This window comes from Tenrec ecaudatus, chromosome 2 (assembly GCF_050624435.1).
Source record: "Tenrec ecaudatus isolate mTenEca1 chromosome 2, mTenEca1.hap1, whole genome shotgun sequence".
NCBI classification, from domain to species: domain Eukaryota; kingdom Metazoa; phylum Chordata; class Mammalia; order Afrosoricida; family Tenrecidae; genus Tenrec; species Tenrec ecaudatus.
This window is the reverse complement of record NC_134531.1, coordinates 136,741,949-136,766,964: the sequence shown is the minus strand read 5'-3', so window position 1 is coordinate 136,766,964 and position 25,016 is coordinate 136,741,949. Positions and strand designations below refer to the sequence as shown.

At 47.5% G+C, this 25,016-nt stretch overlaps 1 pseudogene; it reads left to right on the top strand.

The window, feature by feature from the left end:
* The first annotated feature begins 1,920 nt into the window (after window positions 1-1,920).
* Window positions 1,921-2,067, top strand: LOC142441861 (U2 spliceosomal RNA; annotated as a pseudogene).
* Window positions 2,068-25,016: the final 22,949 nt, after the last annotated feature.

The window sequence follows — 25,016 nt, the reverse complement described above, 5'->3', positions numbered from 1 at the left end:
TCCCAGTCATTTATTTTGTCTACTTGTCCCGTCCTGCGGGACATTCAACGTGGATTCTGGAGGAGAGAGTGGGAATTGGGGGGGTACAAAAGGCACGGAGAATGAGGACAAGACAGGATCCTGATCAAGTCCTGTTTATTGAGTGGAAAGTTATAGCTTATATAGGCCAGGGAAAGGGAAACAAGCTGCAGATGTTTCCCTGAGAACAATAGTGGGGGAAGCATGCCGCAGGTGTTTCCCTGAGAACAATAGTGGGGGAAATCAGGATGCAGATGTTTATATATAATCATTACACACAAGTTTACCCAAGGTTGGAGCAGAGTTCATTCCTGGAATAGTGACCATAGAACAGAATCGTGCAGACAGATAGAGACTCCCTTATCTATGTCTGGCAAGATAAGTATGTTAAACACAGCTGCCGTGTTGTAGGCTGGCTCAGGCTAATAAATTCCAAGAAATGGCCAGGCCTCATGGCTCTGGACATCTACTGTACTGTGGGTGTTTTTCATTATGTTGAGTGGTGTATGTGTGCTTTGTATCAGGGTTTTAAAGTTGTTCCTATATTTTCATTCATGATTGTTACAGTTCTAGAGTTGGCTCAATGTGTTAAATAGTGAAGTTATTTCCATTTTTTAATATTATAAATAGTTGTAGACATTCTTTAAATTTTAAATATAATTCTGTGCATCGTTTCCTGAGATAAATCCTTAGAAGTACAATTTCCAGATCAAGTATGGTTACTTCAAATTTCTGTACATTTTGTCCAATTGCTCTCCTGTTTTCCAAAAGCTTATCCAAGCACATGCCATAAATCCTTTCCAACAGTGGGGTGCAGTAATGAGCTTAACTTTACCCAAAGAATCTGTCTGGTTTCTGAGACAAATTGTAAATCCTTGGAGTTTTCTGTGGAATAGAGGTAGCTTTGTGATCCATAGTCCCCCAGACCACACTGAGCTTCGATGCTACTTTGGTGTTTCCTGTGAACTAGTCAGACCAGAAAGATGATTAGGCACTAACAGTTGACCTCAGGGGAGGGGAGCGGATTCCATCAACTACACCTTTGTAATGAAGCCCCTATAAACTCTGGACAAAGAAGCTCCTTGGGCTTGCTGGTTGATAAAAGGGATCAGTGTGACAGTGTGTTCCTTCTGAAGACATAGAAGATCCATATTTGAGGACCTGCTGGGATCTTGCCCCATCCCTCATCCATTTTGCTGTAACAAACGGTAAGTATAACACTTTCCATCAGATTATCAAACGCAAGGGTGTTGTAAGAGCCAGCAGATCAGAAGTGAGAGAGGGCCTAGAGATCCCAGAGCTTATAGGTGGTATCTAGAGGGAGAGGGGACCCTGGAACTTGTCACCAGGAGGTCAGGAATGAGCATGTTTAAAGTCTTGGGTCAGTTTGGCAGTCTGGGAGATTATGTCCTGTACTTTGTGAGTGGCAAAGGGAACCCTGGTGGGTGGGGTAATAGTTAGGCATTGGTCTCAGTGACCCACAGGGGACGTTCTACCCTGTATTATAGGGTCGCTATGAATCAGAATAGACACGATGTCAGTGAATTGTTGAGTAGGACCAGAGAAAGGAATGCTCCATGTGCAGCCGATGTCAGAACAGAAGTGTCAGAGATGGGGAAAGTAGAGATTTGATGTACATTTGCAAGAGGCTATAGCCATGCTTAAAATTTGATAACTGATAGAAACATCAGACCTTGTTTTCACTGACTTTTTCTTAGACCACTTGACTAATTTCCACATAATTACTAGATATTTGTATTTTTTTCCTTTGCTGTTTTGCTTAGTCATCTTCTTGTTATGCCTTTGGGGGGCATGTTTGAGTTGTGAACGTTGGAAATTACCATATAGTATTTTGATCTACTATTTGGAGTTTCTGATCAACTGATCTATCTCTGTATTAGCATCGCTTCTCGGCCTTTTGGCTAAGATCAAGTGTACTATCTCTGCATTAACACCACAGACTCAATTTTTTGTGATATTTGTTATGCTTATTTATTATGACATTATAAAATGTAATATTAGTCTCCCTTTACAAATTTATTTTGACCACAAGCACCTTTTTCAAATGAAATTTAAATGTATTTCACTAAACTTAAAATTGAGATTACATTAACTGTGGACATAAATTTGGGGAAAATTTGGATTCAACCTGTGTCATTGGATCCCACACGCATGCATTTGAATCGTTATGGCTCCATAGTCTTGCAGTGCTCTCATCTAGATTCTGCCAGTGCCTTAACTTCATTGCCATCCATTGTTCACTGCTTTGATAAGTGGCTTCTTTGGGGGGCAGAGGTATACTTTAACTGTTAGAATTATTTGTACATGAATAAATATTCAGCCGCCTGCCAACTACTCCTATTTTGGCGCAAGAATTTCTCTGTTGCATCTCTTAGAGCTGTATCTCACCTGGTGCTCAATTTGTGACTCACATCATTTTATCATCCACATAGGGATATAAAATGAAATTTCAGTGACCCAAAGCAGGATATGCTCAGGGGCCAAGCAGAAGTATAAATCAGAATTGTCCCGTCCTTAGAAGAAGATAAGTGGTGATCTTTCCCCAAAGGGATAATTTGTGTTTGCCTTGATGGCACTGTTGGATGAGCCTTAGACTTCTAAGCACAAAGTCAACAGGTCAAGCCCACCAGTTACTGCTCAGGAAAAAAAGATGAGGTTGACTTGATAGGCATTGTGGTTATTTTGGCTTGGAAAGATAGGACTGGCATGGATGCACAGACATGTTTACAGTGAGACAGGAGGGATGAAGTACTCCTGGACAAGGAACCATGAAAGAGCGTGGGGGAAATGCCAGCCCCACACAACTAATCACGGATTCAGTAAGCGCAATTGTACGGTTGAGATACATAAAGATTACAATAAGGTCATAGAGCATGAGAGAGATAGCAGAGTAAGATAAATAAGTCAGACACATTTCATAGTAGCGTGCTCGCTTCCTGGATCTCCATGATCTCAACAGCCAGGTCCCAGCACAGCATACACAGCATGGAGTGAGAGGACAAGACAGAACGCCAGAGAGAGAGCACGAGCAGAGGGGAACGTTATTGCTAACCAAGACTTATTTATATCTACTTAGGGGGCATGATTACAGGTAACCACACATCACAGGAAGGGGCAGTAAAATAGGCATACACATCATAGGAAGGGGTGTACAATAGGCATAAGCGTGAAAGGAAGGGGATGAGCTAGGGGTATGCACATGATAGGAAGGGGTGGAACTAGAGATATACATGTGACAAGATGGGCAGACCCTAGACTCATGATGGCAGCCTAGTCACCCTTGCGTGGGCTTTACCTCCCTGGGCTCTCCTTCAGGGAAACAATCTTTTTTTTAATCATTTTATTAGGGGCTCATAAAACTCTTTTTTACATTTTATTAGGGGTTCATACAACTCTTATCACAATCCATACATATACATACATCAATTGTATAAAGCACATCCCTACATTCTTTGCCCTAATAATTTTCAAAGTATTTGCTCTCCACTTAAGCCCTTTGCATCAGGTCCTCTTTTTTTTCCCCTCCTTCCCTGCTTCCGCCCCCCTCATAAAACTCTTATCACAATCCATACATACATTATTTGTGTAAATCACATTTGCACATTCATTGCCCTCATCATTCTCAAAACATTTGCTCTCCACCCAAGCCCCTGGCATCAGCTCCTCATTTTTCCCCTCCCCTCCCGCTGCCCCCTCCCTCATGAACCCCTTGATAATTTATAAATTACTGTTTTGTCATATCTTGCACTGTCCAACATCTCCCTTCACCCACTTTTCTGTTGTCCATTCCCCAGGGAGGAGGTTATATGTAGATCCTTGTGATCGGTTTCCCCTTTCCACCCCACCCTCACTCCACCCTCCAGGTGCCACTCTCACCACTGGTCCTGAAGGGATCATCCACCCTGGATTCCCTGTGTTTCGAGTTCCTATCTGTACTGTTAGATAGGCTAGCATAGGGCTGGGAGATGTCCATTAACGCATGCCCAGAGGGCCAACCTACGGAAACAAAGGAGTGGCTCACTGCACATGCTCAGAGGTTCAGGTTTCCCACTAGTAGGCATGTGTAGGCGCTGAACCTGGATTGGCCCACCTAGGCCAGGTGAATTCAATTCAGCCAATGGGTCGATCAGGGGTCATCCACCATGCCTCCCCGTGGAATCCTTGAAATGGCAGGAGCCCAGAGTTGAGCGACAATTTTTGCGTGACACCGAGCAGCTTCCAGGCAGGCTGCATGTTTGGGAGAAGTCCTATTGGTGCCATGTAAACCTGAAACTTCTTCTAACTCTCACAAAACTCACTTGTATCACAAACCAGGCTTTGGCGTGAATTCTTTCTCACACGGAGCCAAGGGCCAAGGTATAGATCTAGCTCCAGAGAGATCTAACAGGACCAGTGTACATCCTCTGTGCTAGCCAGATTTGTAAGGCAGAATTGGGATCATGATAGTAGGGGGAGGAAGCATTTAGGAACTAGAGAAAAATTGTATGTTTCATTGTTGCTACACTGCACCCTGACTGACCAGTCTCCTCCCTGAGACCCTTCTGTAAGGGGATGTCCAGTGGCCTACAAATGGGCTTTGGGTCTCCACTACACACTCGCCCCCTCATTCACAATGATATGATTTTTTTGTTCTGATACCTGATCCCTTTGACACCTCATGATCGCACAGGCTGATGTGCTTCTTCCATGTGGGCTTTGCTGCTTCTGAGTTAGATGGCTACTTGTTTACCTTCAAGCCTTTAAGACCCCAGACGCTATATCTTTTGATAGCCAGGCACCATCAGCTTTCTTCACATTTGCTTATTCACCCACTTTGTCTTCAGCAATTGTGTTGGGATGGTGAGCACCATGGAATGCCAGTTTAATAGAACAGAGTGTTCTTGCATTGAGGGAGTACTTGAGTGGAGGCCCAATGTCCATCTGTTACCTTAATACTAAACCTATAACTATATGCATATAGAACTATTTCCCAGGGAAACAATCTACTACTATCCTTATCAGAAAGGAGTGGAACAAACAGTGGTGTCTGCTTGCTCTAGATGGCTGATAACCCTTAGGGAGAATAACCCTTGACCTACTTCTCTTGATCTCCAAGTGTATAGTCATTTACAACGTGTAGAAAGCAGCTAGGTTTGGGATATATTTGGGGGAAACAACTTGGGAAAATATTTCTGTTTCCCACAAAACAGGTATTCCAGGAGGAACGAGCACAGGTAAGTGAAACAGGGAACACATGAAGGGTACTAAGGGTAATCGGCTGAAGATCCAGCAGCATCAAGCTTTGAAGGCTTTGCGGCTGGCTGGAGGCCCTCAAACATCACGTGTTGAGCAATGAGAACCATCCTTGAGACCTTAGTGATGAGAGTGGAGAGGCCCAAGGAGGGGCAGGGGCTGGAGGTATGTGTGCTCTGGACATGGGTTGCAAAGAGGACTACAGGGAGGGAGCAGGGGGTACCTGGAAGGAGGCACAGAATGGGCATGAGTGCACGTACCCAATGCCCTCTCGTTTTGCAAGCACCACTGCCTGTCATCTCACCACCTGATGAAATCCTCCTCCACTTTTTCTGTGGGCGTAGTTAGAGGTCCCTCCTCCCTGTTCCCAAAAGGCCCAGGTAGATGCTAGCACAAAAAGTACTGTCTGCCTCGAACTCTCTGCCAGACTATGGTCTTACAGATGTTGGCATCTGTTTAAAGATGTTTCTTTCATTCCAAAATTCTATAGCACCATACCTGTGCTCCCTGAATGCCAGACGCCGACACTATGCATGCGGACTGGGGGAGGTTGGAGGGTCAGCGCTCTCCTGTGAGAGGGTAGCCCTGTGGGTTTCTGTCTGAGTCTCGGTGTGTTGGTGCCTTTTCCCCTCCCTCACTCCCCAAGGTCTCTGGGAAATTACCTTGTGAGACCCATCCTGTCCATCCTGTCTATCTTGGGTGTTTCAGATTCCACTGCCTTTTTCTTCTTTGGGAGTTTCCACTGTGCAGACTTGAGATAAGTAATTTAGAGTGAGACTGGCTTTGTAGGCACATTCATGTATGTATAGGAGGGATTCACCTTTTGGGTGAATTCCCTGCTGCTGTGTGTCGTCACAGTGAAATTGTGGTTTCCTTTGGAGTTTGATGAACACAGGGGCTATATGCTCGCTTTCCATACATCTGGGGTTTGCCCCACTCCTCTCTCCCACCGCGAGGAGGTTGTAACCATTTCTGGGAGAGAATAGGACTCTAGCTTGTACGGTTGCACTGTTCATGTCTTCCCACTGAGAAAATATTGACTTTTGACTCCAATTGCTCCTTCTCTCAAAGGAAGAAATTTTCCTTTTCCTTTTTCATGTAAGAAACCTGCTATGCTAAGTGTTGACATTATTTTTAAGAAATGATATCAAACTGTTTGAATTCCCCTTCATAATATTTTTATCAATGATCCTGTTAATCCAAACCAGAAAACCAAACTCACTGCCATGGATTTGACTTAGACTCACAAAGACACATTAAGACAGAGTGGAACTGCCCTTGTGGTTTCCCAGCCTGCGAAGCCTCACCTTTCTGCTATAAAGTGGCTGCTGGGTTCGAACTGCTGACTTTGTAATTACCCACCAACTGTGTAACCTATGGATAGGCCTGGCATAAGAAACTTACATTTTAGAATTGCTGGGTGTAGAATGTGAGTTTGTGATACAACTGCAACTGAGGCAGCTCAACAAAGCCTAAGACTCTGCCACGAGCGACTTGTTCCACATCAGCCTGACATCCTGGGGATAGAGTCGATTTTACTTTAGTGAAATCCAATTTATGTGTTTAATCTGACTGTTAAAACTTTATTTAGACTTTATGTGCCCATATTTATATCCAATACTGCCTATCTATATTTTATTTATTTCAAAAATTCAATGTTGCATCAAGTTTTGGAAGTAGATCTATCTCATTTGAATTGGGTAACAAACACTATTTTATATGGTCTTAAATATTTTGTATAATATAGGGATTAGTTATGTTTTCATATTAAGAAAACAACTGCCCCCCGGGGGCAGTGGATGGTGCATTAGACTGGGAGTCAGAACATCCAAGCCATGGTTGAGTTTCAGCCTTAATTTTCTGCGTTTTCCTGGCCTCCTACAGGACTGGGGGGCACATGGAAGCTGGCTGAGATGGTCCCCGGGGCCATCATCCAGGTGACCATTTGGGACCTTGGAGGTATTTCTTTTAAAAATAATTTTATTGGGGGCTCCTACAATTCTTTTTTTTAAATCATTTTATTAGGGACTCATACACCTCCCATCACAATCCATAAATACATCATTGTGTAAAGCACATCTGTACATCCATTGCCCTCATCATTCTCAAAACATCTGCTCTCCACCCAAGCCCCTGGCATCAGGTCCTCATTTTTCCCCTCCCTCATGAACCCCAGATAATTTATAAATTATTATTTTGTCATATCTTGCTCTGTCCCACGTGTCCCATCCCCCACTTTTCTGCTGTATGTCCCCCAGGGAGGAGATCACATGAAGATCCTTGAAATAGGTTTCCCCTTTCCAACCCATCCTCCCTATGCTCTCCCAGTATCGCCACTCACACCACTGGTCCTGAGGGGATCATCCGCCCTGGCTTCCCTGTGTTTCCACTTCCCATCTGTACCAGTGTACCTCCTCTGGTCTAGTCATGCTTGCAAGGCAGGATTTGGATCATGACAGTGGGAGGGGGAGAAAGGAAGCATTTAGGAACTAGAGGAAAGTTGTATTTTTGATCATTGCTACATCGCACCCTGACTGTCTTGTCTCCTCCCGGAGACCACTCTGCAAGGGGATGTCCAGTGGCTACAACTGGGCTTTGGGTCTCCACTCCACACTCCTCTGCTCATTCACTATGGTAAGATTTTTGTTCTGATGATTCCTGAGACCTGATCCCTTCGACACCTCGTGATCACACAGACTGGTGTGCTTCCTCCATGTGGGCTTTGTTGCTTCTGAGCTATCCTTTTGATAGCTGGGCATCATCAGCTTTCTTCACCACATTTGCTTATGCACCCATTTGTCTTCAGTGATCATATCAGGAGGTGAGTACAAAATGATACGATTTTTTTTGTTCTTTGATGCCTGATAACTGATCCCTTCATTACCTTGTGATCACACAGGCTGGTGTGCTTCTTCCATGTGGGCTTTGTTGCTTCTGAGCCAGATGGCCGCTTGTTTACCTTCAAGCCTTTAAAACCCCAGATGCTATATCTTTTGATAGCTGGGCTCCATCAGCTTTCTTCACCACATTTAGTTGTTCACCCACTTTGTCTTCAGCGGTTGTGTCGGGAAGGTGAGCATCATAGAATGCCAATTTATTTTATTTTATTTTATTTTTTTTAGAATGCCAATTTAATAGAAGAAAGTATTCTTGCATTGAGGGAGCACTTGAGTGGAGGCCCAATGTCCCTTTGCTACCTTAATATTAACCTTATAAATATATGCACATAGATCTATTTCCCCATCCTCATATATAAATATACTTGCATATGTACATGTCTTTATCTAGACCTCTATAAATGCCCTTTGCCTCCCAGCTCTTTCCTTTATTTCCTTTGACTTCCCTCCTGTCCCACTATCATGCTCAGTCCCCACCAGGGTTTCAGCAATGCCTCTTAGATACATTACCGTTGGTCATGCCCAACCAGGCCTCCCACACCCTTTTCACCACCAATTTGGATCGCTTGTTGCTCCCTTGTCCCTGGGTTTATTAACACCACTACCTTTTCCCCCACCTCCCCGTCTCCCATTTCGCCACGGAACTATCGGTCCCGTTGTTTTCTCCTCCGATTGTTCATCCAGCCTATCTTATTTGGACAGACCTGCGGAGATAGTAACTTGCACAGAAACAAGACAGAGCACAACCAAGCAACAATACACAACAAAACAACAAGGAACCAATGACAAAAACAAAACACAACAAGAAAGAAAAGCTTGTTGTTAGTTCAAGGATTGTTTGTTGGCCTTTAGGAGTGTTTTCCAATCCAGTCTGTTGGGACACCATGCCCTGGCCCCAAAGTCCACCTTCAACTTTCCCTGGGGACCTCACCGTTCCATTCCCTTGCTGTTCTGTTGCACCCCCTTAATGTTTTGCCTCGGTGTGGCGGATCCAATCGGGTGCAATTCCATCACTGTGTCTCCGGTGTTGTCGCCTGTAGGGCTATGGGTCAGTGAGGGACATCGTGTCTCATAGTGGGGCCGGTCATGTGGTCCTCTCTGTCGACTGGCTGTTCTAATTGGGAACATCGACCTCCTGGCCTGGTGGGCCATGATGTGCTTCACTCTCTCCTCCTCCCCTTTCATGTGCTCCCGTGTGCTCCGATCAGATATGCCCCTCTTCCAGAGCTGTAGATTCAGTGCTGTCCTTTGATATCAATTCTTCGGAGGGGTGGGGCAGATGTCCCCTTAGTAGTTGGAATTGGGGTCGGCCCCCCCAAACCTCTCCACTGGTTCCCCACTCCATGCCGGCATGTTGCATTCACATCTTGGAGCATCAGGTTGAAGTCTGGTCTCTGGTTCAATGTGGAGACACAAACAATACCCTCCCCTTGGATGGGTTAGTGCCCTGTGCCCCTTCTACTCTTTTCTTTTTTATTATTATTTTTTTCTTTCCCCACCTCTTTTTTTAGTTGTCTACCGTATGTATCCCTGTATTTGGTCTGGTCCTCACCCCAGGAATATTTGTATACTGTAGCTTTTTCCCTCTGCCCCATTTGCCTTTTTTTTTTTTAAGCTTACCTCAGCAGCCTTTCAAGTATTTCTATATTTAAGTCAATGCTATCTTTATGTCTGTTTTCTCTTTTTTGCCCTCTGGGTGAGGTTGTTCTCTGAGGTGGTCTCTTATTTATGCTTGGTGAGTGTTGTTCTTCTGCCCATACTGGGTCAGAAAGGATCTTTTATAGGGCTGGGTTTCTTCTAATGTATTCTTTGAGTTTTTCCTCGTCTGGGAAGACTCTGACTTCTCCATCTATCTTGATCGATAATTTGGCTGGGTAGAGTATTCTTGGGTTTGCATTGTTTTCCTTCCATTTTTTGAATATGTTACTCCACTCTCTCCTCTTCTTCATAGTTTCTGCTGATAGGTCTGAACATATTCTTATTTGGGAAACTACATGTGATTGCTTGTTTTTCCCTAGTTGCTCTCATGATTTTCTCCTTTTCCTCAAAGTTGGATAATTTGACTATTATGTGCCTTGGTGACTTCTTCTTGGGGTCCAATCTTGCTGGGATTCTTTCAGCCTCCTGAATGGTTGCCTGGTTTTCATTCACTAAGCTGGGAGAGCTTTCCTCTAAGAATTCTCTCACTATTGTTGCAGATGACTTCTTTGGTGTGTTTTCCTCTAGTTAGCCAATAATTCTAATGTTATTCTGCTTCATAACATCAGATATAGCTCTTAAGTTTTCTCCGGCATCTCTGATGATCTTATTAGATTTTTGTTCGCATTAGTTAAAGTCTGCTTGGCTGTCCTCCAAGTCACTGATGCGGTTCTCTGATTCCTCCAGTCACTTCTCGAGCTCCATGAGTATGCTACTGGTTTTTGTTATCTCCTCCCTACACTCCTGTATTTCTCTTTGATTTATGGCTTACCTCTTCTATCATTTCATCCTTTTTCTGTATTGTTTCTCTCATATCCTCTATGACTCCAAGTAGCATTCTGAAAATTTCTTTCTGTGGCAGCTCAATGTCTGCTTCCTCTATGCATGTCATTATGTTCAGGACATCTTCTGGCATTGCCTTTTGTTTCTCCTGTTTTTTCTTTGAGGTCATTGGGGCTGATGGCTGTTTGCATTGCATTGTTTTAGATGAGCCAGGTGCCATTTTCCAGGGAGTCAAAGAGCACTGGCTCTCTCTGGGAGACTTGTAGGAGTGCTTCTTCGAACTGCCTATAGCTTATTTCACTATGGAATTAATCTACCACTTTATCCTCCTGTGGCTTCTCTCTCAGGGGAGTGACCTAGAAGGGTTGCCTGCTTTGGTGTTGCAGAGGTTCCTGCAGCAGCTTGGAGCATTGAGGAGTGTTGGCTGAACTGCCTTATGCCCCCAGGCACACAGGCAGGAATTGCCCAGTAAGAAGTTGAACAGAGTATCCCCTGGTGGGAGTCAACAGGGCTTTTGCAACCTAGCTAACTACACAGGGTGGACCTCACCTAGCTGGGTGTGGTGCAGGTGTAAATGCCCTAAGCTAAGGGGAGTCCTCTGGAGGTTAGCAGTAGAATGTGAGAGACCAAGAAAGAGGCAAAGAGGAGACAAAATAAAATTAAAAAACAAGCCCGTTGAGCCTGAGGATTTTATTTTTTTTATCTCCCTGGCCAGCTAGAGTATACTCAAATGTAATTGTCTCTCACAGTCACTGGGCTGCCGCTCCTTGCTGTTTAAAGCTGACTCTTGCTACAGCGGGTCTTTATTATGCTAAAAGCCGCCAGCCCCTATAGCTGAGTTCTGGCATTCCTTAGCTAGGTTGCTTCTTATGCTTGAGTTTTAAACCAATAATATATATTTCACCCCCCCTTTTTTTGGCTTGTGATGTGTTCCAATTTGGGGGCTGTCAGGCTGGTCCCCAGAGGGGGAGATCCAGTTTATTAGGGGGGGGGGCTTCCTTCTCGGCCAATTGGAACTAAATTTGCTCCCTGGACTCCCAACTTTCCACTTATTTTCTCCCACACCATGATCTTCCTAAGGTAAAACTATATTTTTTCTTTTACTCTAGATTATAGCTACCTACCACCACTCCCCTGGCCGTGGGCTCAAGGCAGCCAACCACATGGAGAGCTCCGGAGTGAGGTTCCCCTCGTGTTTGGGATTCTGTTCCCTCTTGGGCGTCTGCTTGCAGAAATCGCTATTCCCAGCAAGGGCACAGCCGGCGCCTGTGAGCTCACCAAAGCTAGAGCGCTTTAAAGCATTCTTGGTTTGCTTTGTGAGTGGAAATCCCACACAAAAAGGGGTTCAGGAGAAACCCTGGTACCCTAATTCTAATTTCAGGACTCTACCTCCCCCATTTCCTTCGCCTTACCTCCCGATTTTCTGGTCTGGCAGCAGGAGCTCTGGAGGAATGAGTCCTGTCTGGTCGCCATTTTCTCCTCCTCAGGAGCCTTCCTGACACCCTCGAGTTAGTAGATTTCTGGCCAGTGAGGTTTTCCCTATCTTTCAAAGTGCTTTGTATTGTGTGCACGTTTATCTCCTCCCCTGAAAGCACTTGTTCTTCTTGAGCCTAGGAGAGGACAGTGCCTTCGGTGTTGATTTCTTGGCTTAACTATAATATGCTCTGAGAAGGGGAAGTCTCCTGACTGTCCCAGGGCATACCACTCTTTCTTTGGAAAGTTTCTTCTCCTTGGACTTCCTTGTCACTTGGCCTCTCCTTGATTTCCAATTCCCACCACCTTCGAAAGGACCTGACTCTGGCCCCTTGCCTTATAACTTCTCCCTGGACAGACAGTGAAGTACAACACAGGTCCTGATGGCCACCCCATACCCTGGACCTTTCTCCAAAGCCCCAACTCATGAGGGACACCTGACCCCTCTGACGACTGCCAGAGAAGTCAAGTCCGCAGGCAGACATCAGAGGCCCCAAGGTCAGAGGGGCCAGGTAGCAGAGTGTGGCTCTTTGTGGGAGGAGACTTCATTCTGACTTTTCTGATTTTACTGACAATCCTCCCATAAACAGTTTCTCTTCACCAGTGCCCTAGCCCTTTCTGAACGGAGAGAGAGCTCTGGAAATGGCTTCATGTAATAGACACTTCCTTGTCACAAAAATAAGGTATCCATTGTAGAAACTGGAGAAAATTACAGATTAATTCCAAGGAAAAAAACTCATACACCTGCCACTCAGAGGTAATCACTATTAACCCTTCTTCCCCCAACGAAACTGTAAATGCTTTCAGACATAATGGGAACCATACTGACTACGGTTGTCTAACCTGTATGAACTCTCTCTGTCAGTGTGCAGTCTCCCTCATCCTTTTGATGTGCCGCTGAGCATACTCCAGGCTGCAGATGTAGAACAATTGAGCATTTCTTTCCAACAACAATGAAGACTGTGATAATGGCAGCCCTTGTGAACTAATAATCTCAAATCCTGTGCCCTTCCTATCCAGCAAGTTGAAAATGTTTTCAGGTTTGTGACGCATCTTTGTCAAAACTGTCCCCCAGAAAGGGTAGGATGTGAGAGCCTCAGATGCCCACACTGTCCCTTCGTTTCTTCTCTGGTTTTGTTGGTTGAGATCGTCTGATTTACTTGTGGGATGTGTTGAGTGGCTGGTCACTGGGAAAGAGGGGTGGGCTTCGTGGGCTTTCACACAGGGTAGGGCTGTAGGGAATACTAGTCCTCCCTCCTCCAGCTCCCCTGGGACATGGGGAAAGGGCCCCTCCATAGTTTCTGGAAGAAAGAAGCTGGGAGTGGAAGCTGGTGGCCTTCAGGGAGTGGCTTTGTATTTTACCTGGATGGGCAGTTAGGCAGAGATGGGGTGGGGGTATGGGGGGGATGGGGGGCTGCAGTGCAGGGGGCAGGGGTTGCATTTCTTCTTTCATGAATTGTCTCTTCATGGCTTTTGCTCATTTGTCTTTCCTTGTACCGATTTGGATTACATGTTAAATCCTTTGTTACCCGTGTTTAATTTTTTTTTCAAATTACAACTTGAAAAGAAAAAAACAAAAGCAAAAACTTCTTGTGAAAGAGGTGGGTGGTTACAGTAACCTGAGTGAGTGCCTAAAAGCAAAGGCACCCCTCACAGCCCTGGTTTCATCCTAAGCCTCAAAATGACTCCAAAGGCCATGTTGAATGCCCCCACAGTCACTTTATGACCACAAATTGCCCAAGTGAAGTCCAAGAAGAAAGAACAGTGGCCCTGAGCAATCTCCTGGGTAATCTAGGAAGGCAGGGAGGAGTAGTGAGGAAAGAGAGATGAAAGAGGAACTGACACTATGAGTGGACAGGATTGTAGACAAAGAAAAGGCAAATGGAGAATACACACACACACACACACACAAAGGATAAGGTAGCCATCTAGAAGTTCCTCTTTAAGACCAAGATATGCAAATAGAGGTGGGCCAGCTCCTCTGTCCTCCCTAATTCTGGTCTGATGCCACCAAAAAGAGACCCCTCCTGACTGTCTTTATCATAAGACTTTAACAAAAGATGCTGCTGCAGAAGTTACTGTTTTTATTTATCTCATCTGTTGTAAGAACCAAACCACTACCAACTCTGTATAAGAAGGAATTGGGTATGGCTTTTCTTCTTTGGTCAGGCACATCATCCAGGGTGGGCCAAGCTGTTTCCCATCGCTCTTTTTGATACAAATGCCAAATAAAATCTTGTTTTCTAAAAAAAAGAATAATTTATAAATTATCAAAAGGACATGGGGAAGGGGAGGGAAGAAAAATAAAAAACGAGTTGCTCATACCAAGTGCTCAAGTAGCAAGAAAATGTTTTGGAAAAGATGATAGCAACATAGGTACAGATGTGTTTGACACAATGGATATATATATATATGTATGTATATATATATATATATATATATATATATATATATATATATATATATATATATATATATATATAGAGAGAGAGAGAGAGAGAGAGAGAGAGAGTGATAAGAGCTGTAAAACTCCCCAGTCAAGTGTTTTTAATCTTGTTTTCTCATTACTATTATAATTGTGTGATGATTTCCCCCTAGGACAAACCCAACCAACCAATCTTCCCGTGGTGTGGCTTGTGCTCTTCTGCCCCCCCCCCTTTCTCTGCATCTCCATTGTACAGTATTGTCTTCCCCTTCAGCCAAGTTTCCGCTGACCTCTCCTCTAGTCTCCTACTTTCCCCTCTCCCCTTGACAACCACCAGTCTGTTGCTTAGGGGGCAGAAAAACTTTTATCTTGATTTTTTTTCCTTTTGTAACTGTGGTCTCCCGCATCACCTGTCCTTTTGTGATTGACAACCTTCACTCAGTGTAAGGTCCTCCCAATGCACCCAAGTCATGAGGCGTTTCACCATTTCGTATTTATTCTTTAGTGGTGCATAATATATGTACCCACGTTTATTCATCCCTTCTTCCACCAATAAGATTCACGTTGTCCCCATCTTCTTGCTATTGGGAACAGGGCTGCGATGAACATGAGGGTACTCTTGAAAATTTTTAAATGGTGTTTTTAGTATGCAGAATTTCTAAATTGTCATGTGCACGCAGTCCCCCCACCCCTTGCTTACAAAGGAAATACAACATGAGTTCCTAATTTTACCTTTAAGACGTTGAGTCAGACAGAGCTTATCTTTCTTCTTTAGCCTTACTTCAATGTCAGAGGCAGGAGCCCTGGTGGCGGAGTAGTTACGAGTTGGCCTGCTAACCACACGGCCAACGTTTTGAAACCCCCAGCCTCCCCAAGGAAAAGGTGGGGCTTTCTACTCCAGTAAAAAGTTATTGTCTCAGAAACTCACAGGGCAGTTCTAGCTTGTCCTAGAGCACCCTTTGAGATCGAATGACCCTTTCACAGGGGTCACCCAATTTATAACAGTAGCAAAATTACAGTGATGAAGTAGCAATGAAAATAAGTTTATGGTCGGGGTCACCACCACATGAGGAACTGTAGGAAAGGGCGACTGCATGAGGAAGGTGGAGAACCACTGTCATATATGGTCACTATGAATTGGCATCAACTTGATGGCAGTGAGTGTGTTTTAGTCAATGTAACAAAAGGCTCCCCAGCTTTTTAATGATTTAAAACAGCTGTGTGTGCAGCAAATGAAGGTGGGTCTGATGAGAAAAGCTGTTGGGGGTGGTTCAATTCTTTCAGCATGAGGGAGATTTTACATAATATTAAAGGGCAGGTAGTTGTCCATATGCCTGAGGGTCATAATCTAGAGAACGCTTGTCCAATCTTTGAATACAGCAGTGTTTTCCTTTGTGGTTTCTGTCTTGTCCCATGTCCTTAAAAAGATCTTCTCCTCCTCCTAGAAATGATAAACATCTATTGATATTTTGAGTTTGTTCCTTTTTCAAAGTCTTCAAAATTAAAAAACGAGGCTTATTTGCCACCAGATCATGACACCTGCACAAGTGTCTCCTCAGGGACCTGAAAGTGTTGGTGGATTGACCAGGCAGAACCTTAGCTTCTGGTAAAACAAAAGGACCTTTCCCACCATTTAACTGGTCTTTTTAAAAATCATTTTTGGGGGGCTCATACAACTCACAATCCACACATAATCCATTGTATAAAGCACATTTATACATTCGTTACCCTCATCATTCTCAAAACATTTGCTCTTCACGTAAGCCCCTGGCATTAACTGGTCTTTTAAAAGGGAAATAATCTAGTTACTTGTACTTCTTTTTAGTTAAAAGATGCCTTTTCAAATAAACCAGTCTGCTTGTGGGACATTGACATTTCATAGAGCAAGTACATGCCATGGGGACATGGACACCTTGTTTGATCACTTCTACATCCTCCATGGATGGAGACCTTTTAAGAAAACAACCACTCACTGCCATCGAGTCCATGCTGACTCATAGCAACCCACCTGTGGGTTTCTGACACTGGAACCAGTTTTGTTTTTTTAAAGATCACTTTATTGGGGACTCTTATAACAATTCACACATCAATTACATCAAACATGTTTGTACATATGTTGCCATCATTAATTTCTAAACATTCACTTTCTATTTGAGCCCTTGGTATCAGCTCCTCTTTTTTCCCCTCCCTCCCCCCAAGACTGTACCTGTTTATGGGAATAGGAAGCCCAGTCTTTCTCCCACGTTGCTGCGGGTGGTTTCAAAATCCCAACCATGTGGATCTCAACCCAACATGTAACTACTACACCACCAGGGCTCCTCAAAACTTACAAGTGGGGAGAAAGAGCTCAGGAACACAAGCAAGTACCCTTGATCCAGTAGAGAGAGGAGGCTTACAAAGAGAAGAGACATCTAGCCATGATTCTCTATCATCCTATACTCTGTCCTCATCACTTCAGGAGGGAAGTCAGCCCATGCTCAGAGAGAAACAAATACACACAAAAATCGTACTCAGCTAAATTGCAGTCAGCCAGAGTTCCAGTTCAGGCTTTTGAATTGAAATGTGCAGCAGCAGCAGAGACATCTGTAGGAGGAGTAACCGGATGATACATCCTGTGAGAGGCTAAGCTAAATGTGTCCCATGACATCACTCTGGAGAGGAGGCTGCTAAGAGCAGTGTGAAGGCCTGCAGGATTCCTGCTGCTGCCGCCACCGCTGCCCAACAAGACTGGGGCCGGGGTTTACTACGAAGCCTTGGGGCCCATTGCTGAGAAGAAATGCTCTTAGCAGCTTTCTGGCATCCAGGGTCAGGAAAAACTCCACCCATATCCTCAGGGCACCCTGCTATGGGAGGAAAACCCCTTTCTGTCCCACCCACTACGATGTACAGTCTGTGAGATTCTGGAGTGAAGGGGGTGGGGGGTGGATCTCAACAACCAAGGAACCAAGCCTGCCAGGCTGTGCCCGGGTTCAAGCAGAAGCAGCTCGCCCTTAAGAGTCCAGATCCTTGGACAAGGAAAAAGATGAGAGTCCCACTGTAAACACTAGCAGTGACTCAGAGCACACTTAACTCTATAAGGGGAATGGGAACCGACCTGGGTACCACCCACCGTGTACTCATACACAGACACAGCCCCCCCCCACACACACACAAAGTCACACCCACGTTGCTGAACCCTGAGCCCTCCTGATGAGTCTGAAGAGACTTTTAACTCTTCCATCGTCGGTTGCCCAAGCTCTGCTCTTCGGTTTCCCGAGCGTAGTGGGTAAGGCTGCATTCTGAGTACCGTGTTGTAGTGGGTGACACGTTCAGTCAGCAGGTGGAAATCATCAGCCATCCCGCCGACAAAGATGAGGCTTCACAGTCTCGGAAACCCACAGACGCAGTTCTACCCTGTGCTATAGGATCAGTTTGGTTTTTGTAATTTCCTGCTGGCTTGGAGCTTTAGCCACAGCTGGGCCTGGGAGGGAAGCATGTGGCAGGCTTCCGCTGCTGGGCGCTGTCCTCGGTGCTGGAGGCCTGGTGGGCCGTGGATGTTTGAGAAGCGATAACCTGGAGATCCAGATGTTGCTGTCCACAGGGCCCCCCACCCCACTTCTGCCCTTACTTTTTAAATTTTTTTAAAATACTTTTATTGGGGGCTCTTACATCTCTTATCACAATCCATATATCCCTCCAATGTGTCGAGCACAGTTACACATTTTCTTTAAATTATTTCCCGCCCTTATTCTTCCAGAAAAATGTGTGTGTTTTCCCTCCTTCCAAACCCCGACGGGAAAACGGAAGGTGCTCGATCCTTCAGGCCATCAGCGTGACCATCTGTAGCTGCGGGTGACTATTCACTCTAGTCACGTGGAGATTCTGGAGGACTTGTGCGCCAGCTACGACTGTGTGAGTTGTATGGCTGCCTGTGTCCTCGTTAGACGCCTATGATTCCATTTAATTCCCGGTGACCTTATGCAACCCCATGTGGACGCCCGTGACTTCATGTGACCACACCTAGCAGCAAGTGCCCTTAAACCTGATCTTCCCAGAAGAGCTGTCTCGGGCCTCAGGCTCTCAGGGGCTGTAGGCACTACCCAGCCTAGCTGACCCGCTTTGCTGGAAGCTAGATAGACCCTCCCAGTGCCCTCTCTTCGCCTACTTGCAGAGGCGGCACCGAAGACTCCCTGTGTCTGCAAATTCTGGTCTAGGGGCGTCCGCTGCGCCTCGTAGGGCAGGTGACCGCGACCCCGCTGCCACGCGAGTCAGCCTAGCCATAAAGCCCAGGCCGGGGGTCGCGCGGGGTAAGAGTGGAGCGTTGGCAGGGTGGGCCGCGGCCGGGTGGGCACGGTGTTACACTCGCTGCGCTCGTGGCCGGTGTGCCCCGCCCGTTTCCCCAGAACGTCCGGTCCTGACGTTGCGGGGCTGGGGAAGGAGGTTGGCGCGCGCTGCGGCCCGGCCCCTCCCCGCCCGGGCCCGCGGTTCGGCGGTCGCTCGGTCTGCGCCCCGGGCTCAGACCCCGCCCGGCCGCGGATGGCGGGCCCGCGGGGGCGGGGAGGGGCTCGGGCTGCGAGCGCGCGCCGCGCCCTCCCCCTCCCGCGGAGAATCCGCTGCGGCGCGGGGCGGGGGGGCGCTGCGGAGCCGGGGGGGCGGGGGCTAAAAATACCCGGCGGCGGCGGCGGCTGCGGGCTGCGGGCTGCGGGGCTGCGGGCCGGGGAGGCCGTGAGCGCCGGGCCGGGCCCCGCTCACCGACATGCTGACCTTCTTCCTCGTGTCGGGGGGCTCCCTCTGGCTGTTCGCTGGTAAGTCCCACCGGGTCTTCGTCCTTGACGCTCACCCCCGGAGCGCTGCGGGGCCGTGCCCCAGGGTGCCGCTCGTACTAGCCCCGCAGCCTCCGAGCTCTGAGCCCGGGTCGTTCGGCCCCCATTGCCGCAGGCTCGGGGCCCGGTGTAGAAGGAGCCTGCGCTGCAGCGATGGGCGGCCTGGTTCCTGCTGCCCTACGACTAGCCCCTCCGGTTCTTGCACCCCCTTCTCCTCTGTCGGGGGCCATCTGCATCTAGAATGAGGCCCACTCTTCGTCCTAGGTCAAGACGGAGAGCAGCCTTAATGCGCCTTCTTCCTTCCTTGGGGACCGGAAACCAAGGGTGTGGGCCCACACCGTCCCAAAGCAGGTCGGGGACTCCACCTGAGAACCTCTTGACCCCTGACGTGGGATTTTCTCTCTCAGGACCCTTGTCTTCTTGCCCAGCAGCCAGAGTGCAAGATTTCTGTAAAGTGGACTTCCCCTGACTCCTCAACTTGGTGCAGGGCTTCTGCCCCACCGCCGCCAGCTGCCCGTTTTCAAGAGGCTTTCAAGACCCCTGCTGGCTCCCTGCCCGCCCCCACCACGAGCGTACCATCCACATTTGGGGTCTCACCACAAGCCCATTCTTCCACCACTGCACAGCCTCTCCCCTCTCTGAGCCTCTGATTCCTTGGGTGGGGTGGGGTGGGGGAATAATGCCTTTGGGGTATATAGCATACAACTAAAGATCACCCCAGCCCCGTGTTCAGGTTAGCTGATATGTATGTGCAGTGCTGGATCTTTAACCTGACTTTAAGGTACGCCTAACCCGTTCAAAGTCAAACCCACTGCACCACTCTGGGGCAGAGCCGAACTGTTTCAGGGGGTTCAGAGACAATCAGTCTGGACAGTGGCGCATGCTTCATCTTTCTCCCACTGATTGCCTGATAGGTTTAAGAGCCACCGTCTTTCCTACATGACCAAGTGCTTTAACCACAGCGTCACCAGAGAAAAGCCCTATGAATGATAAGGTTTGTTAGGGTTTATTATCTCTTGACATTCCAACAGCAGTGTCAGAGGAAGTAATAAGATTCTTCTTGACTCTTGGAAGCAGGGGAAGTAGACCCTCTTAAAATCCTTACCTGAAACTTTGCCTGTATTATTTATCATATTTCCCCCCAAATGATGCACTCACACTAAGATGCAGAGCTAGGAAAGTAAAGGGAGGGGTGTGTGTGCTTTGCAGCGAGCCCTGTTACACATGTGTTATTTGCATCGAGTGTGACAATCTTCACAGCAAATCCTAGGAGGTTGGTGGTATCTCCCCATTTTTACTGAGCTTCAGAGGCTATTTGACTTGCCTGATGTATCACGGATATTAGTTGGAAACCTAGGGTGTGATCTGAGGTCTCAGTTGATTATAGACAAAGGGTGTGCTAGGCCTTTAACCTGGAGGTTGGTGGGCCAGGTGCTAACTTTCTCCTACCCCACCATTGCGCGGCGGCGTCTGGCCACAGGGACATGGCCGCTGAACAGAGAAGCCTGGGAAGGCCTCTCTAATCCACTCAGCTCCCTAAGCTCCTGCTGCTCACCTCTGAGAACAGGCCTTGCAGGGCCCCCTGGGCCTGAGGCAGGCTTCTAACAGACACATTTGACGATCATGCTAGAGCCAAACCCGCGGGCATCATGTCGATTCTGACTCCCAGCAACCCTGTATAGGGTTTCCAAGACTGTAGAGCTATACGGGAACAGGCATCTTCCCCTTTCACCAGAGGAATCGAGCTGCTGGCGGGTTGGAACCACCGAACTTCTTGTTAGTAGCCCTAGGCTTAATGTACAGTACCACCAAGGTCCCATTCAATTCACTGCCCTGAGTCGATGCGGATGCAGACTGATCTCATAGGACAGAGTCGAACTGACCCTGTGAGTTTCCAAGATGGTAGTTCATTAAGGAAATAGACAGCCCCGTCTTACGCCTGCGGAGCGGCTGATGGGTTTCAAACTGCTGACTTTGCAGTTAGCAGTTCAACACAATGCCACCAGGGCCCACCAGGGTCAGCTAGGGTTATCAAAATAATGATGATCCTGGTAATAATAACAGGCACTATTTATTGTTTACATGATGCTCTCGGAGCCTCTCCTTAGGCCCAGGGAGTCTTTGCCCTACTGTCTGGAAGTCCTACGGAGTCCAAGGGCAACTCTCTGAAGCCTTGAGCATGCATGGCTGCAGGGAGGGGCCTGGAGACTGCAGGGCTGTATGTGGCAGACTTCGGGGTTCAGCAGGCCACTGATTCAGACTGGCCTTATTGTCCTGCTTCCTTATAGAGTGGCCTTTAGGGTGGTCAGGCTGAGCACTCCTTGGGGAAAATGGCAGCTAGTTCCAAAGAGATCAAGCTTCTTTTTGGCTACAGGAATGCCTTCAGGGTGCCTCACTTGGTGTTGCAGTGAGAGAGACTGTGGGCAGGTGTGTGGCGCTCACTAGCTAGAACACTCCACATACATGTTGGAGCATTCCCAGGCTACGTGCCCATTCCAAGTGGGACTTTGCCTGGACCCTGCCTGGCCTTTGTCTGGGGCAGAGGTGCCTCTGGGCTGAGAACAGTGGTTATCAAGCATACCCAAGAATACAACTCTGCCTTGTAATCTCCAGAGTCCTGGGACAGCAACCAGATAGATCCCTTAGGCTCAACCAGAAGAAGTAGTGGACCCCTAGGTGATGTCACTCTTTAGTAGATTTCTATGCTTTTTCCCATCCAATCCGTCCCTATGGGAACAAGCTAGGGTCAGGCAAAGGCTGAGAAAGAGTGGCATTGGGGTGGGTGGGGAGTGGCAACTGGAGGAAGAGCTGCCTGGCTGGGGGAGGTGGCTGTGCACAGTACCCTCTAGGAGAGCAAAGGCTGCCCCTCTCCCCTTCCCCACCGGGGAAGTCAGCACTGAGTGCAGGGCCAGCCCAAAGCGTGCTTGGCTGTGGCACAGTGAATATGGAAACGTGTGTAGCAGGTCCCATGTGAGGCAGATGCTGCGCTCAGCCTGAGATAACATGGCCTCAGGACTTCAATCGGGCATTCTCAAGAACAAACTTTGCCTTGTGAAGTAGCATGGTTTGGTTTTTTTTCTGTTTTTTTAAATTTTAAAAATCATTTTATTGGTAGCTTATACAGCTGTTATCACAAAACATACATGCATCCATTGTGTCAAGCACAATTGTACATTTGTTGTCATCATCATTTTCTTCTTTTTTTAACATTTTATTAGGGGCTCATACAACTCTTATCATAATCCATTCATATACATACATCAATTGTATAAAGCACATCTGTACATTCTTTGCCCTAATCATTTTCGAAGCATTTGCTCTCCACTTAAGTCTTTTGTATCAGGTCCTCTTTTTGCCCCTCCCTCCCCGCTCCCCGGTTTGTTATTTTCTGTAGGAGTAGTAAGCCTTGTCTTTCTTCTATGGAATGGCTGATGGTTATGAACTGCTGACCTTGCAGTTAGCAGCCCAGGTGCATAACCATTAGGAACTCAGATTTAGCTGCAGTGGCCAACACAGCCAAAAGAAAAGGAGTATTGCCATGAGCAATGAGAGGCTGTTTTGTTTGGTGTTATGGGTGAGACCAGATAGGCTCCAAGGAGGGCCTGAGTCAAGACCAGCCTCCAGGAAGGAGATGGAGGTGCTGGGGGCAGGGGAGGGGAGGAGAGAGAGAGGCCAGCCCTGGAGAGGTAAGGTGAGACTGCCAGTCCAACAGCAGGCAGGCATAGCAGGCTCTGAGTCCGGATGTACTGGGCAGGGCTTGCACACCCCTGCTCCGACCCACCCATCAGGATCCTCCACCTGGGGCTTTCATCGCCACTCCAGGCAGGGGTGTCTAGTCGGTAGTTAATACCTAGACAGAGGGAGGAGCTCCAGGCAGAACAAGCGGCTCTCTGGCCTGCTGAGAACAAGGGACACCCAGCTATGCACAGTTCAAAGCACCAGGTGAGAGGAGGCTGACCCCAGTCCCTTCCTGCTTCTCCCCAGCCTGTGTAGTAGGATGCCAGGGGCTTCCAGCAGACCACATGAACAGCAGGGGGCGACAGAACCTAGTCATTGGGCTCGCCAGCTAATTCCTCCCTGGTTGGCCTGGGACCTCGGCCTGTCCCAAACACTGCAAGTAGGGTGAGTGAGCATGAGGCTCTGGCTTCTTTGAGAAAGAGGCAAAAGTCCCAGAAATTCTGCTGGCTCCAGACACTCAAATATGGATGGGAGGAACTGCTTGGTGGATGGATGTGTGTAAAGGAGGTGTTTTCAGCAGCAGGGTGGGAACCTTGTTGCAAGTATATGTTGTTGCAAGTAAGCTACTGCTTCATTGAGTATCCGCCACAAGCACGTTGCTCTACTGATGTTTGAGTTCAAGGAAGGACCACTAGGCGTGGGCAGCGGGGACCTGAGATCCTCCAGCCAGGCTTAGCAGCAGGCACAAGGAAGAGGTCCTTGGACAAGGATGGTTCGGTGAGAGGACACTTGCAGAGTACTGGGAGCAGGGGCTGATCCACTGGAAAGGGCTCTTTAAATGTGCACTTAAGTGGTAACAATGGGAGCCTGGGCTTCAAAGAGGTTCAGGATTCTGCATGCAAAAAGGAATCGGGAGAGAAAGGTGTGTGTGCAGAAAGGTCTGTACTAGGAACAAACAAGGTCTAGGGACAGATTCTGCTGGGCCAGTGAGGTCACCAGGTCTCTGCAGGCTGTAGAGTGCCAGGCCACACAGCACTGACTTTGTTCTGTGAGGTGGCTGCCTCACGGAGCTGTGACTGGAACTGGACATGAGGGTGGACAAGGTGATTGCTCCCCTGCTCCTCAAGTTGTCTGCATCCCATGGTGGTGCATGTTCCACTGAACTGTGGCCTTTGGCCTCGTCCACAGGCTCTGGACTCTCCTTGGGAACAGTAACAAACTGACGCGGTGGTTGCCTGAATGAGTGCTCTTAAAAAAATAAAGAAGAAACCCTCCGGAGAACAACTTATTTTATTCACAAAGTGTTTTATAAGCTTTTCTGTGACCACAAGTTTGCCAGCAAATAACAGAGCTTACGTATGAGTCTACTAGATGACAAGCTGCCTGCCCCGGTTGGGGATGATGTCAACCTGGTATGCAGAAGGGAATGCAGGTGTGAACCCCTTGCAGACTGGGCCAGTGCTAACAACCAGGGCGCTGGCTCTAGAAGTAACTGCTGAGTGAAAGAATGCATGAATGAGCCCGTGACGGGTTTGGGGGAAGGTGGTCTCTGCTGAGGGTGAGATCATACTGCTACCTTGGAGCCCCAAGGCTCTGGTTGCTCATCAAATTGGGAGCGATGGCAGTTCTGTCAACCCCGATGCAGAGGCGTTCCAAAGTCCCCACCCACACTGGATGGACTGATCTGCATTGTCTAGGAGTGGCCCTCTTCAGGAAGCATGCCTTGGCCTGCTCAGAATCCCTGCCCATCCCTATTGCGTATTCTGTGTTCTACTTGACCTCTCCTGCTTGGAGCTTCAGCTCAGACCAGCGGATGTTTGGGGTTGCTGAGGTCTGAGACTGAACGGTGCCTGGCTTGGTGTTGGGGGCGGGGTACTTCTGTAATTAGACTGAGGAGGAAACCTCTGTAGGCAATGACGTAGTAGTAAGTGAGCACTGCCGTGAGATGTCAGAATGTCAAGTACACTTTGTTTGCCCTTTCTTCTTTCC